Source organism: Phyllobates terribilis, unplaced genomic scaffold (assembly GCF_046119375.1).
Source record: "Phyllobates terribilis strain yellow unplaced genomic scaffold, ASM4611937v1 Scaffold_3__8_contigs__length_932513732, whole genome shotgun sequence".
NCBI classification, from domain to species: Eukaryota; Metazoa; Chordata; class Amphibia; order Anura; family Dendrobatidae; genus Phyllobates; species Phyllobates terribilis.
In genome coordinates, this window is record NW_027362763.1 from 644,223,342 (window position 1) to 644,237,092 (window position 13,751).

At 59.3% G+C, this 13,751-nt stretch overlaps 1 protein-coding gene across 1 annotated transcript in view; it reads left to right on the top strand.

The window, feature by feature from the left end:
- CAPN11 (calpain 11) overlaps positions 1–13,751 on the top strand; it is a 50,444-nt gene that overhangs the window by 14,942 nt on the left and 21,751 nt on the right. The gene's annotated exons all lie outside the window — the stretch shown is intronic.

A 13,751-nucleotide genomic window follows, 5' to 3' on the forward strand; every position in this document is an offset into this window, starting at 1 on the left:
ATGCTGCGGCCTCTCCTCTGTACTGGAGCCTCTCCTCTGTACTGGAGCCTCTCCTCTGTACTGGAGTCTCTCCTCTCTGCTGCGGCCTCTCCACTCACCTGCGGCCTCTCCACTCTCCTGCGGCCTCTCCACTCTCCTGCGGCCTCTCCACTCTCCTGCGGCCTCCCCTCTGTGCTGCGGCCTCCCCTCTGTGCTGCGGCCTCTCCTCTCTCCTGCAGCCGCTCCCCTCTCCTGCAGCCGCTCCCCTCTCCTGCAGCCGCTCCACTCTCCTGCAGCCGCTCCACTCTCCTGCAGCCGCTCCACTCTCCTGCAGCCGCTCCACTCTGTTGCGGCCTCTCCTCTCTCCTGCGGCCTCTCCCCTCTCCTGCGGCCTCTCCTCTGTGCTGCAGCCTCTCCCCTCTCCTGCAGCCGCTCCCCTCTCCTGCAGCCGCTCCCCTCTCCTGCAGCCGCTCCACTCTGTTGCAGCCGCTCCACTCTGTTGCAGCCGCTCCACTCTGTTGCAGCCGCTCCACTCTCCTGCGGCCTCTCCTCTCTCCTGCGGCCTCTCCTCTCTCCTGCGGCCTCTCCTCTGTACTGCGGCCTCTCCTCTGTACTGCGGCCTCTCCTCTGTACTGCGGCCTCTCCTCTGTCCTGCGGCCTCTCCTCTCTCCTGCGGCCTCTCCTCTGTACTGCGGCCTCTCCTCTGTACTGCGGCCTCTCCTCTCTGCTGCGGCCTCTCCTCTCTGCTGCGGCCTCTCCTCTCTGCTGCGGCCTCTCCTCTGTACTGCGGCCTCTCCTCTGTACTGCGGCCTCTCCTCTCTGCTGCGGCCTCTCCTCTCTGCTGCGGCCTCTCCTCTCTCCTGCGGCCTCTCCTCTCTCCTGCGGCCTCTCCTCTCTCCTGCGGCCTCTCCTCTCTGCTGCGGCCTCTCCTCTCTGCTGCGGCCTCTCCTCTCTCCTGCGGCCTCTCCTCTCTCCTGCAGCCTCTCCTCTCTGCTGCAGCCTCTCCTCTGTACTGCGGCCTCTCCTCTGTACTGCGGCCTCTCCTCTGTACTGCGGCCTCTCCCCTCTCCTGCAGCCTCTCCTCTGTACTGCGGCCTCTCCTCTGTGCTGCGGCCTCTACTCTGTACTGCGGCCTCTCCTCTGTACTGCGGCCTCTCCTCTGTACTGCGGCCTCTCCCCTCTCCTGCGGCCTCTCCTCTGTACTGCGGCCTCTCCTCTGTACTGCGGCCTCTCCCCTCTCCTGCAGCCTCTCCCCTCTCCTGCAGCCTCTCCTCTGTACTGCGGCCTCTCCCCTCTCCTGCAGCCTCTCCTCTGTACTGCGGCCTCTCCCCTCTCCTGCAGCCTCTCCTCTGTACTGCGGCCTCTCCTCTCTCCTGCAGCCTCTCCTCTCTCCTCTGTGCTGCGGCCTCTCCCCTCTCCTGCAGCCTCTCCTCTGTACTGCGGCCTCTCCTCTGTACTGCGGCCTCTCCCCTCTCCTGCAGCCTCTCCTCTCTGCTGCAGCCTCTCCTCTGTACTGCGGCCTCTCCTCTGTACTGCGGCCTCTCCTCTGTACTGCGGCCTCTCCTCTGTACTGCGGCCTCTCCTCTCTCCTGCGGCCTCTCCTCTCTCCTGCGGCCTCTCCTCTGTACTGCGGCCTCTCCCCTCTCCTGCAGCCTCTCCACTCTCCAGCAGCCTCTCCACTCTCCAGCAGCCTCTCCTCTGTGCTGCAGCCTCTCCTCTGTGCTGCAGCCTCTCCTCTGTGCTGCAGCCTCTCCTCTGTGCTGCAGCCTCTCCCCTCTCCTGCAGCCTCTCCTCTGTACTGCGGCCTCTCCCCTCTCCTGCAGCCTCTCCCCTCTCCTGCAGCCTCTCCTCTGTACTGCGGCCTCTCCTCTCTCCTGCAGCCTCTCCTCTCTCCTCTGTGCTGCGGCCTCTCCCCTCTCCTGCAGCCTCTCCTCTCTGCTGCAGCCTCTCCTCTGTACTGCGGCCTCTCCCCTCTCCTGCAGCCTCTCCTCTCTGCTGCGGCCTCTCCTCTGTACTGCGGCCTCTCCTCTGTACTGCGGCCTCTCCTCTGTACTGCGGCCTCTCCTCTGTACTGCGGCCTCTCCACTCTCCAGCAGCCTCTCCACTCTCCAGCAGCCTCTCCACTCTCCAGCAGCCTCTCCTCTGTGCTGCAGCCTCTCCTCTGTGCTGCAGCCTCTCCTCTCTCCTGCAGCCTCTCCTCTCTCCTGCAGCCTCTCCCCTCTCCTGCAGCCTCTCCTCTGTGCTGCAGCCTCTCCTCTGTACTGCAGCCTCTCCTCTGTGCTGCAGCCTCTCCTCTGTGCTGCAGCCTCTCCTCTGTGCTGCAGCCTCTCCCCTCTCCTGCAGCCTCTCCTCTGTGCTGCAGCCTCTCCTCTGTGCTGCAGCCTCTCCTCTGTGCTGCAGCCTCTCCTCTGTGCTGCAGCCTCTCCCCTCTCCTGCAGCCTCTCCTCTGTGCTGCAGCCTCTCCTCTGTACTGCAGCCTCTCCTCTGTACTGCGGCCTCTCCTCTGTACTGCGGCCTCTCCACTCTCCTGCGGCCCCCCCCCTCTCTCCTGCAGCCTCTCCTCTCTCCTGCGGCCTCTCCTCTCTCCTGCGGCCTCTCCTCTGTACTGCAGCCTCTCCTCTCTCCTGCAGCCTCTCCTCTGTACTGCAGCCTCTCCTCTGTGCTGCAGCCTCTCCTCTGTGCTGCAGCCTCTCCTCTCTCCTGCGGCCTCTCCCCTCTCCTGCAGCCTCTCCTCTGTGCTGCAGCCTCTCCTCTGTACTGCAGCCTCTCCTCTGTGCTGCAGCCTCTCCCCTCTCCTGCAGCCTCTCCTCTGTGCTGCAGCCTCTCCTCTCTCCTGCGGCCTCTCCCCTCTCCTGCAGCCTCTCCTCTGTGCTGCAGCCTCTCCTCTCTCCTGCGGCCTCTCCTCTGTGCTGCAGCCTCTCCTCTCTCCTGCAGCCTCTCCTCTCTCCTGCAGCCTCTCCTGTGTACTGCGGCCTCTCCTCTCTCCTGCGGCCCCCCCTCTCTCCTGCGGCCCCCCCTCTCTCCTGCAGCCTCTCCTCTCTCCTGCGGCCTCTCCTCTGTGCTGCAGCCTCTCCTCTGTACTGCGGCCTCTCCTCTGTACTGCGGCCTCTCCTCTGTACTGCGGCCTCTCCTCTGTGCTGCAGCCTCTCCTCTGTGCTGCAGCCTCTCCTCTGTGCTGCAGCCTCTCCTCTGTGCTGCAGCCTCTCCTCTGTACTGCGGCCTCTCCTCTGTGCTGCAGCCTCTCCTCTGTGCTGCAGCCTCTCCTCTCTCCTGCGGCCTCTCCCCTGTGCTGCGGCCTCTCCTCTCTGCTGCGGCCTCTCCCCTCTCCTGCGGCCTCTCCTCTGTACTGCAGCCTCTCCTCTCTGCTGCGGCCTCTCCTCTCTGCTGCGGCCTCTCCTCTGTACTGCAGCCTCTCCTCTCTGCTGCGGCCTCTCCTCTGTACTGCGGCCTCTCCTCTCTCCTGCGGCCCCCCCCTCTCTCCTGCAGCCTCTCCTCTATGCTGCGGTCTCTCCTGGCACAGGCTATGCTGACAGTCTTATTTGTAGAGCTGTAGCTTTAAGATGAAACTCCTCCTTTCTTTGAGCCCCGCCCCCCACCCGGGAGTGGCTGAGCGGATACAAAGTAGCAGAGAGCAGCTGCGGAGATTCCTCCGTACACACACAGTATATATATATACACACATATACAGCTATACAGTATATATATATATACACACAGTCCGCGGCTCGGGCAGTTCTGCGCTTTGGACCTCGCAGGATGTGAGTATCATTAACCCCCCGCAGTCCGGACACACCCGCCGCCGCCGCAGTGACAGCGCCTGCCGTTAACCCTTCTCTGTCCTCTTCCTGCTGCTCCTTCTTCTTAACCTTCTCCCTGCCGGGGAGGGGCGCAGGATCCAGTCTCTGGATTATTTTTGGGTGGTGCAGATTACCCAGAACCCCCCGGGGCGATTAACAGGGGTCCGACCAGTAAAAATAACTTCCGCGAAGAAACACCCGGGACCCAGCGCTGAGCTATTACTCCCTGTTATCAGCCGCTGGTGGGGGAGGTGACTGCACTCTATTACTCCCTGTTATCAGCCGCGGTGGGGGAGGTGACTACACTATTACTCCCTGTTATCAGCCGCGGTGGGGGAGGTGACTGCACTCTATTACTCCCTGTTATCAGCCGCTGGTGGGGGAGGTGACTGCACTCTATTACTCCCTGTTATCAGCCGCTGGTGGGGGAGGTGACTGCACTCTATTACTCCCTGTTATCAGCCACTGTATGTCGGGGGGGGGGGGGGGGGGGCTCGCTGTGATGAGTATCGTTTCCCCCTTTATCTTCTCTGCTGAGACCTTTCTGTCACTGTTTGATGGTTTGGGGGCTCTGGCCCTTTGCTTGATGGTTTGGGGGCTCTGGCCCTTTGCTTGATGGTTTGGGGGCTCTGGCCCTTTGCTTGATGGTTTGGGGGCTCTGGCCCTTTGCTTGATGGTTTGGGGGCTCTGGCCCTTTGCTTGATGGTTTGGGGGCTCTGGCCCTTTGCTTGATGGTTTGGGGGCTCTGGCCCTTTGCTTGATGGTTTGGGGGCTCTGGCCCTTTGCTTGATGGTTTGGGGGCTCTGGCCCTTTGCTTGTTGGTTTGGGGGCTCTGGCCCTTTGCTTGTTGGTTTGGGGGCTCTGGCCCTTTGCTTGTTGGTTTGGGGGCTCTGGCCCTTTGCTTGTTGGTTTGGGGGCTCTGGCCCTTTGCTTGTTGGTTTGGGGGCTCTGGCCCTTTGCTTGATGGTTTGGGGGCTCTGGCCCTTTGCTTGATGGTTTGGGGGCTCTGGCCCTTTGCTTGATGGTTTGGGGGCTCTGGCCCTTTGCTTGTTGGTTTGGGGGCTCTGGCCCTTTGCTTGATGGTTTGGGGGCTCTGGCCCTTTGCTTGATGGTTTGGGGGCTCTGGCCCTTTGCTTGATGGTTTGGGGGCTCTGGCCCTTTGCTTGATGGTTTGGGGGCTCTGGCCCTTTGCTTGTTGGTTTGGGGGCTCTGGCCCTTTGCTTGTTGGTTTGGGGGCTCTGGCCCTTTGCTTGTTGGTTTGGGGGCTCTGGCCCTTTGCTTGTTGGTTTGGGGGCTCTGGCCCTTTGCTTGATGGTTTGGGGGCTCTGGCCCTTTGCTTGATGGTTTGGGGGCTCTGGCCCTTTGCTTGATGGTTTGGGGGCTCTGGCCCTTTGCTTGATGGTTTGGGGGCTCTGGCCCTTTGCTTGATGGTTTGGGGGCTCTGGCCCTTTGCTTGATGGTTTGGGGGCTCTGGCCCTTTGCTTGATGGTTTGGGGGCTCTGGCCCTTTGCTTGATGGTTTGGGGGCTCTGGCCCTTTGCTTGATGGTTTGGGGGCTCTGGCCCTTTGCTTGATGGTTTGGGGGCTCTGGCCCTTTGCTTGATGGTTTGGGGGCTCTGGCCCTTTGCTTGTTGGTTCCGGGGCTCTGGCCCTTTGCTTGTTGGTTCCGGGGCTCTGGCCCTTTGCTTGTTGGTTCCGGGGCTCTGGCCCTTTGCTTGTTGGTTCCGGGGCTCTGGCCCTTTGCTTGTTGGTTCCGGGGCTCTGGCCCTTTGCTTGTTGGTTCCGGGGCTCTGGCCCTTTGCTTGATGGTTCAGGGGCTCTGGCCCTTTGCTTGATGGTTCGGGGGCTCTGGCCCTTTGCTTGATGGTTCGGGGGCTCTGGCCCTTTGCTTGATGGTTTGGGGGCTCTGGCCCTTTGCTTGATGGTTTGGGGGCTCTGGCCCTTTGCTTGATGGTTTGGGGGCTCTGGCCCTTTGCTTGATGGTTTGGGGGCTCTGGCCCTTTGCTTGATGGTTTGGGGGCTCTGGCCCTTTGCTTGATGGTTTGGGGGCTCTGGCCCTTTGCTTGATGGTTTGGGGGCTCTGGCCCTTTGCTTGATGGTTTGGGGGCTCTGGCCCTTTGCTTGTTGGTTCCGGGGCTCTGGCCCTTTGCTTGTTGGTTCGGGGGCTCTGGCCCTTTGCTTGTTGGTTCGGGGGCTCTGGCCCTTTGCTTGTTGGTTCGGGGGCTCTGGCCCTTTGCTTGATGGTTTGGGGGCTCTGGCCCTTTGCTTGATGGTTTGGGGGCTCTGGCCCTTTGCTTGATGGTTTGGGGGCTCTGGCCCTTTGCTTGATGGTTTGGGGGCTCTGGCCCTTTGCTTGATGGTTTGGGGGCTCTGGCCCTTTGCTTGTTGGTTCCGGGGCTCTGGCCCTTTGCTTGATGGTTCGGGGGCTCTGGCCCTTTGCTTGATGGTTTGGGGGCTCTGGCCCTTTGCTTGATGGTTTGGGGGCTCTGGCCCTTTGCTTGATGGTTTGGGGGCTCTGGCCCTTTGCTTGATGGTTTCGGGGCTCTGACGAGTGGAGACTTGTACGAGGGGTCCGCTCCCGGGCTCCGATTTACCTGCGGCAGGTGAGGCTCCTCGGTATGGGAAGGGTCACATGACCTTGTGGCGTCATCCTCATGAGCCCCAGGTATTCCACAATGTGTCTACTCCATGCTGAATTACACTTCTCAGATATGTACTTGACCTTTTAAGGCAAGGGTCTCAAACTCGGCTGGGTATATGGGCCGCACATGGAAAAAATTTGAATTTGGGGGGCCGCATTCTTTGTTCAATGTGACATTTTTAGTGATACCATTTTTTTTGTATACACCTTTTTGAACATTTTTGCCGTGTTTATTTTTTTATAGCTTGGGTCCTTATGGATGTGGCGATAATAAACGTGCACTTTTTTGTGTTTACTTTAGTTTACATATAAAACAGCATTTTTAGTGCCCAATATTTTTTCATGCTTTATTTTATTTTTTATTTTTTTTACAATTTTATTTCCCCCAATTGGTCACATACAGTAATATTGTCTTACAATTAGCATCATATAGTAATAATGGAAAACATCTTGTAGTAATGTTCCCCATCCAAGTCCCCATCTTGTACTAATGTGCCTCATCCAGGTCCCCATCTTGGGGCTCTGTGCCCCATCCAGGTCCCCATCCTGTGGCAACGTTCCCCATCCTGGCGCCCATCTTGTACTAATGTGCCTCATCCAGGTCCCCATCCTGTGGCTATGTGCCCCATCCAGGTCCCCATCCTGTGGCTATGTGCCCCATCCAGGTCCCCATCCTGTGGCTATGTGCCCCATCCAGGTCCCCATCCTGTGGCTATGTGCCCCATCCAGGTCCCCTCTTGTGGCTATGTGCCCCATCCAGGTCCCCTCTTGTGGCTCTGTGCCCCATCCAGGTCCCCTCTTGTGGCTCTGTGCCCCATCCCGGTCCCCATGTTGTGGCTCTGTGCCCCATCCCGGTCCCCATGTTGTGGCTCTGTGCCCCATCCCGGTCCCCATGTTGTGGCTCTGTGCCCCATCCCGGTCCCCTCTTGTGGCTCTGTGCCCCATCCAGGTCCCCTCTTGTGGCTCTGTGCCCCATCCAGGTCCCCATCTTGTGGCTATGTGCCCCATCCAGGTCCCCATCTTGTGGCTATGTGCCCCATCCAGGTCCCCATCTTGTGGCTATGTGCCCCATCCAGGTCCCCATGTTGTGGCTCTGTGCCCCATCCAGGTCCCCTCTTGTGGCTCTGTGCCCCATCCCGGTCCCCATGTTGTAGCTCTGTGCCCCATCCCGGTCCCCATGTTGTGGCTCTGTGCCCCATCCAGGTCCCCTCTTGTGGCTCTGTGCCCCATCCAGGTCCCCTCTTGTGGCTATGTGCCCCATCCAGGTCCCCATCTTGTGGCTATGTGCCCCATCCAGGTCCCCATCTTGTGGCTATGTGCCCCATCCAGGTCCCCATGTTGTGGCTCTGTGCCCCCTGTGCTGTTCTTCACACACATAAAATAGAAAAAAAAAAAGATGATTCTCACCTGTCCTCCGTTCCTCGGCGTCCTTCCTGCAGATGTGGCCCGCAGGCACCACAGAGTCCGACCCCTTGATGATCCCGACCTGGTCCAGGAGGAGCCGCCGACCGCAGCGCTGCATTGCCGCACAGAGACTGTCTCCCAGCACTGCATTTTCAATGTCAGCCGCCGGTCAATCAGAGGCCAGCAGCTGACATCTGCATATGGCAATGACGTCATACTCGCTGCGCCGACACGCAGATATCAGCTGCTGGCCTCTGATTGGCCGGCGGCTGGCATTGGAAATGCTGTGCTGGGAGACAGTCTCTGTGCGGCAATTCAGCGCTGCTGTCGGCGGCTCCTCCTGGACCAGGTCGGGATCGTCAAGGGGTCTGTGCCTGCGGGCCGCATAAAGCAGCCTCAGGGGCCGCATGCGGCCCGCGGGCCGCGTGTTTGAGACCCCTGTTTTAAGGTCTCATATGAAAGTTTGCATTACTGGGGCAATGTAGGACCCCATTACGGTTCCAGATATTGTACGTTTTACCAGTCCCAGCATCTCCTATTCCTGTGCTTGGTGAGATCAGTGCGGATGGTTGTAGCCTCCACGTAAATGATGTATATCCTGATGTCTCCATACTGAATCCAGACTTATTCATTATACTGTGTATATATGTGTACGGAGTTGATTCATTTTAGGGGATTCTATATTCTGTTGCTTTGTTTTTGCACTGAATCTGTTATAGTTTTATATTGTGGTGCTTACATCACAGGGTTTTCTGTAAGGATCTTTTTATTAACCGCTGACCACATACATAATATATAGCATAGCTCTACCCTATACACATCAGTCAGGTCGGGGATATATAGAGACCTCTTTGTCCTGTAATATTTTCTCACCATCTTTCCTTTCTCTTTATTTCACTTACCTGCAATGAACACCTCTTGGCCTTCAGCTCTCGCACGCACTGCTGCTCGGAGTAAGCGCTCATGGCGGCAATCTTCTCAGGTATGTCGGCTTTACATCTGCCCTACGGGGCTGACAGTGTCTGGTGGAGGAACACTACTGGTGGATCGGATAGCCTTGCCCGTGGGGTTATGAGTGGGCCCTATGTTGGTGCTCAGTCAAAAAGTAATTGCATATGGAGGCGAGCAGGCGGCTTGGGTAGGGACCTGCAGCATGGAGCACGGGGAAAGGTGGCGGGAAGAGAGCTGGAATTAGCTGTAGATCCATCACCTGCAGTGTAAAGCAAGTTATATAGGAGAGATCTGACATGGGACGAGGGGATAAGGCCTGGGGAGGGGTCTGGCGGGCCCGTGGAGGGGTCTAGCAGCAGGGGAGGGGTCTGGCGGCTCGGGGCGGGCCCGGGGAGGGGTCTGGCAGCAGGGGAGGGGTATGGCGGGCTCGGGGAGGGTCTGGTGGCCTGGGTCTGGTGGGCACTTTATGGGGTCTTGTCTCGCCCCCCACCCCCTTTGACATATATATTTGGCGCGTTGTTCGTCCATGTTTAGAGGTCATGGCGATGGAATCGCTCTCTCAGCAGCGTCTCGTCTGTATGACGACTTGCCAATAAGTAAACACACTCGCACAAGTCTGCCCTCTTGCATAGGACTGCAGGTTCTGAGTTAGAGGAACAATGTAACTATTTGCATATGTAGGCGTAATATTTGGCGGCTGGATGACGGTGGGATTCTGCTGGCGTTTCCCAATCAGGAGGATTCTGGGTAATCCCTTGCTGCCCTGGAGCGACAGCTGGAAACCTCCGGAAATATCATCCGGGACAAACGTCTGGCGAGGAGGGAGGATCCTCCTGCGGGGAGGTCCCAAAAGTTACCGCAAAAAAAAAATGGCTCCCTGCCCAAACTGTAGAGGGCGATCTTCCTGCAGATTATGTGACTGCACCGTACAGCCGTTTTGTGACATCTCGGCGGCGGCGGGCCCTGCGTGTTGTGACGTCTCGGCGGCGGGCCCTGCGTGTTGTGACGTCTCGGCGGCGGCCCCTGCGCCTTGTGACGTCTCGGCGGCGGCGGCCCCTGCGCCTTGTGACGTCTCGGCGGCGGCGGCCCCTGCGCCTTGTGACGTCTCGGCGGCGGCGGCCCCTGCGCGTTGTGACGTCTCGGCGGCGGGCCCTGCGCGTTGTGACGTCTCGGCGGCGGGCCCTGCGCGTTGTGACGTCTCGGCGGCGGGCCCTGCGCGTTGTGACGTCTCGGCGGCGGGCCCTGCGCGTTGTGACGTCTCGGCGGCGGCCCCTGCGCCTTGTGACGTCTCGGCGGCGGCCCCTGCGCCTTGTGACGTCTCGGCGGCGGCGGCCCCTGCGCCTTGTGACGTCTCGGCGGCGGCGGGCCCTGCGCCTTGTGACGTCTCGGCGGCGGCGGGCCCTGCGCCTTGTGACGTCTCGGCGGCGGCGGGCCCTGCGCCTTGTGACGTCTCGGCGGCGGCGGGCCCTGCGCCTTGTGACGTCTCGGCGGCGGCGGCCCCTGCGCCTTGTGACGTCTCGGCGGCGGCGGCGGCCCCTGCGCCTTGTGACGTCTCGGCGGCGGCGGCCCCTGCGCCTTGTGACGTCTCGGCGGCGGCGGCCCCTGCGCCTTGTGACGTCATCAGGCGGACACCGGGGGATTATTACGCTCCGGTTATTACATTCTCACATCCGATTCTGCCTCATTCACTGCTGGGATTTGGCTGGAGACCAGCGCTGACTCAGGGGCGAGTGATGGGAGCAGCGGGGGAGGGTTCTGTGCGGAGGGGCCCCGGGCGATGAGCGCTCAGTAATACCTGGGATTTGGGGGCTTAAAGGGGCCGCTCCTCCACTCCTGACAGATACATGGTGATATATCCTGCAGATTATTACACCACTGACCACTTCAGATCTGCAGAACATTGCAGACTATCTCGCCCTTTCCCAGCCTTCCTTCTGGCATTTCTTGGTCTCCTGTGTAAATAGATTTGGGTGTATTTCCTATGGGGAGGTGACGCAGAGCAAATATTCTGTGATCTGCGGTCAGGGCGGGGGAGGGGCGTTCTGCGGTCACAACTCCAGAACGTGTGAAACGATACAATGACTCCAGATCTGGAAATCTCCACCTGTAAGAGATGGTCTGGGGGCTGCATCCAGCACCCCCCGCTCCAGTGGTGACACTCTGAGCCCATCATTACCGGTGTGATGAAAGCCCACCCTCCCTGCACCCTCTGGGCCCTCACATACAGGGGTGCACTTACATCTAGGGGTCCCAATGTTCCTCTATCAGGTGCAGCCCTCTGGCGACCATGTCCTCATCTTCCCCCGTCCTCGGCCGTATCTGCTCTTCTGTGCAGGGACCTTCTCTTCATAGCTGGTTGCTGGACCTGGAGCTCATTCATCCACTTGGCCATCACGGGCCGCACGTCACGGGCCCACGAGCCGCACGTCACGGGCCCACGAGCCGCACGTCACGGGCCCACGAGCCGCACATCACGAGCCGCACGTCACGGGCCCACGAGCCGCACGTCACGAGCCGCACGTCACGGGCCCACGAGCCGCACATCATGGGCAGGCTGCAGGGTGGGGCCTTAGCTTTATCCCATAGAACCGGTCAGATCTGGACAATTTTACTTTTCATCTTAAAAAATTCTCTCATTTAGAAATTGCTGGCAGCAATGTGAGACGGGGTTAAAGAGGCTCGGAAAGCAAGTGGTACTAATAAACAGCAGGAGGGTCGGGGTTCTGCTAAGTCACATGACTGTGTATAAAGAGCACGTGAGAGAGGCAGAGTCTCTCCGAAGCAAAGAGGGTCGGGGGTCCCCGGTCTGTGACAACTGCAGCTAAATATTGTGGAAGAATTTCAGAAAAAATGTTCCTCAATGTAAAATCACAAAGACTGTGACTATTATCAGAGGATCCCGAGATTCTGGAGAAATCCATGGGCACAAAGGACCCAGCTGACGGTCAGTATTGGAGGCTTGTCACCGCTCCATCATGTATTGAAGAAGCCAAATCCAGGAACGCTGCCGTCTTCTCTGGACCAAAGATCATTGTGGTCGGATAAATCAAAATGTGAAATTCTTCATGGAAACCCCGGATGCCGATTCCTATGTACTTTGGAGGAGACGGACCCTCCGGCTTGTTGTATGGGGAGGAGATGGACCCTCCGGCTTGTTGTATGGGGAGGAGACGGACCCCCCGGCTTGTTGTATGGGGAGGAGATGGACCCTCCGGCTTGTTGTATGGGGAGGAGACGGACCCCCCGGCTTGTTGTATGGGGAGGAGATGGACCCTCCGGCTTGTTGTATGGGGAGGAGACGGACCGTCCGGCTTGTTGTATGGGGAGGAGACGGACCCTCCGGCTTGTTGTATGGGGAGGAGACGGACCCTCCGGCTTGTTGTATGGGGAGGAGACGGACCCTCCGGCTTGTTGTATGGGGAGGAGACGGACCCTCCGGCTTGTTGTATGGGGAGGAGACGGACCCTCCGGCTTGTTGTATGGGGAGGAGACGGACCCCCCGGCTTGTTGTATGGGGAGGAGACGGACCCTCTGGCTTGTTGTATGGGGAGGAGACGGACCCTCCGGCTTGTTGTATGGGGAGGAGACGGACCCTCCGGCTTGTTGTATGGGGAGGAGACGGACCCTCCGGCTTGTTGTATGGGGAGGAGATGGACCCTCCGGCTTGTTGTATGGGGAGGAGACGGACCCTCCGGCTTGTTGTATGGGGAGGAGACGGACCCTCCGGCTTGTTGTATGGGGAGGAGACGGACCCTCCGGCTTGTTGTATGGGGAGGAGACGGACCCTCCGGCTTGTTGTATGGGGAGGAGACGGACCCTCCGGCTTGTTGTATGGGGAGGAGACGGACCCTCCGGCTTGTTATCAGCGCACAGTTCACATCTGATCTATGGGGGGCATTAGTGCCTATGCAGGGACCGTGCACACGAGAGGAGCCATCAATGCTGAGCATTATATAGAGGTGATGGAACAACATCTGCTCTATCCAGACAATGTCTATTTCAGTGATGACCTTGTATGTTTCAGCAGTTAACCCTATCCTGCCTCCATCACCTCAGCCGTGTCCGCAGAAGAAGAGTCCGGGGGATGAAAACATTCTGTGCATTATGAAATGAAAAATCCGGCAAAGACCCCGAACCGTGAGGAGCGAGAACCTGACATCAGACAAGAAGGGGACCACGTTCCCCCTCCCCAGCGATCGTCTCCTCGCTTCCCTGGGTTTCCAGACTGTTCTAAGCAGAAGAGAGGACGCTGTGAATGGGGGGCGCGGCGCGGGCAGAACCTGTTTTGAGTTTGGGGTTGTATTTCTAATATCTGTGATGTCATCAGTCTGTTATACGCCGTCCTGCGTTCAGCTGCTCCATGCGGTGCGATCTGATGTCACTGGCGGAGGCTGCGCTCCTCGCTGTGATCTCCAGGGATCATAGATATGGATAGAGCAACTGGGGGAACGTGGGTCTCTGTTCTGGCAGTCAGCGGGGGTCTCACCTGCCCATCTGGTCTCCACTCAATAGCACAACAGGTTGTAAACTGAGATGGATTTGTTTATGCCCTCTAGTGGCCAGTGTGAAAACTGCACTCATACAGGATTCCTTTACCTTGTGGGACGTCTGGGTGACTCCAGTTTATAGGTCTGTGCCGGGAGGAGTGCGGTAATCGCTGGGATCAGCTACAAACAGCGGGCACAGAGATTTAGGTTTTTTTCCCGGATCTCCGCAGGTCTTGGCGTCCGGTGCGGCCCCATTGCACACATTATGGTCACTGGATACGTAATAAACTTCACTGCATTATCACCTCCCATCAGCCCTCCAGAACCTGTACAGTATACGCTCTGCCCACGGGGCTTGAGCCCGCTCTGCCGACATGCCCGCCGTGCCTGAGCCCGCTCTGCCGACATGCCCGCCGTGCCTGAGCCCGCTCTGCCGACATGCCCGCCGTGCCTGAGCCCGCTCTGCCGACATGCCCGCCGTGCCTGAGCCCGC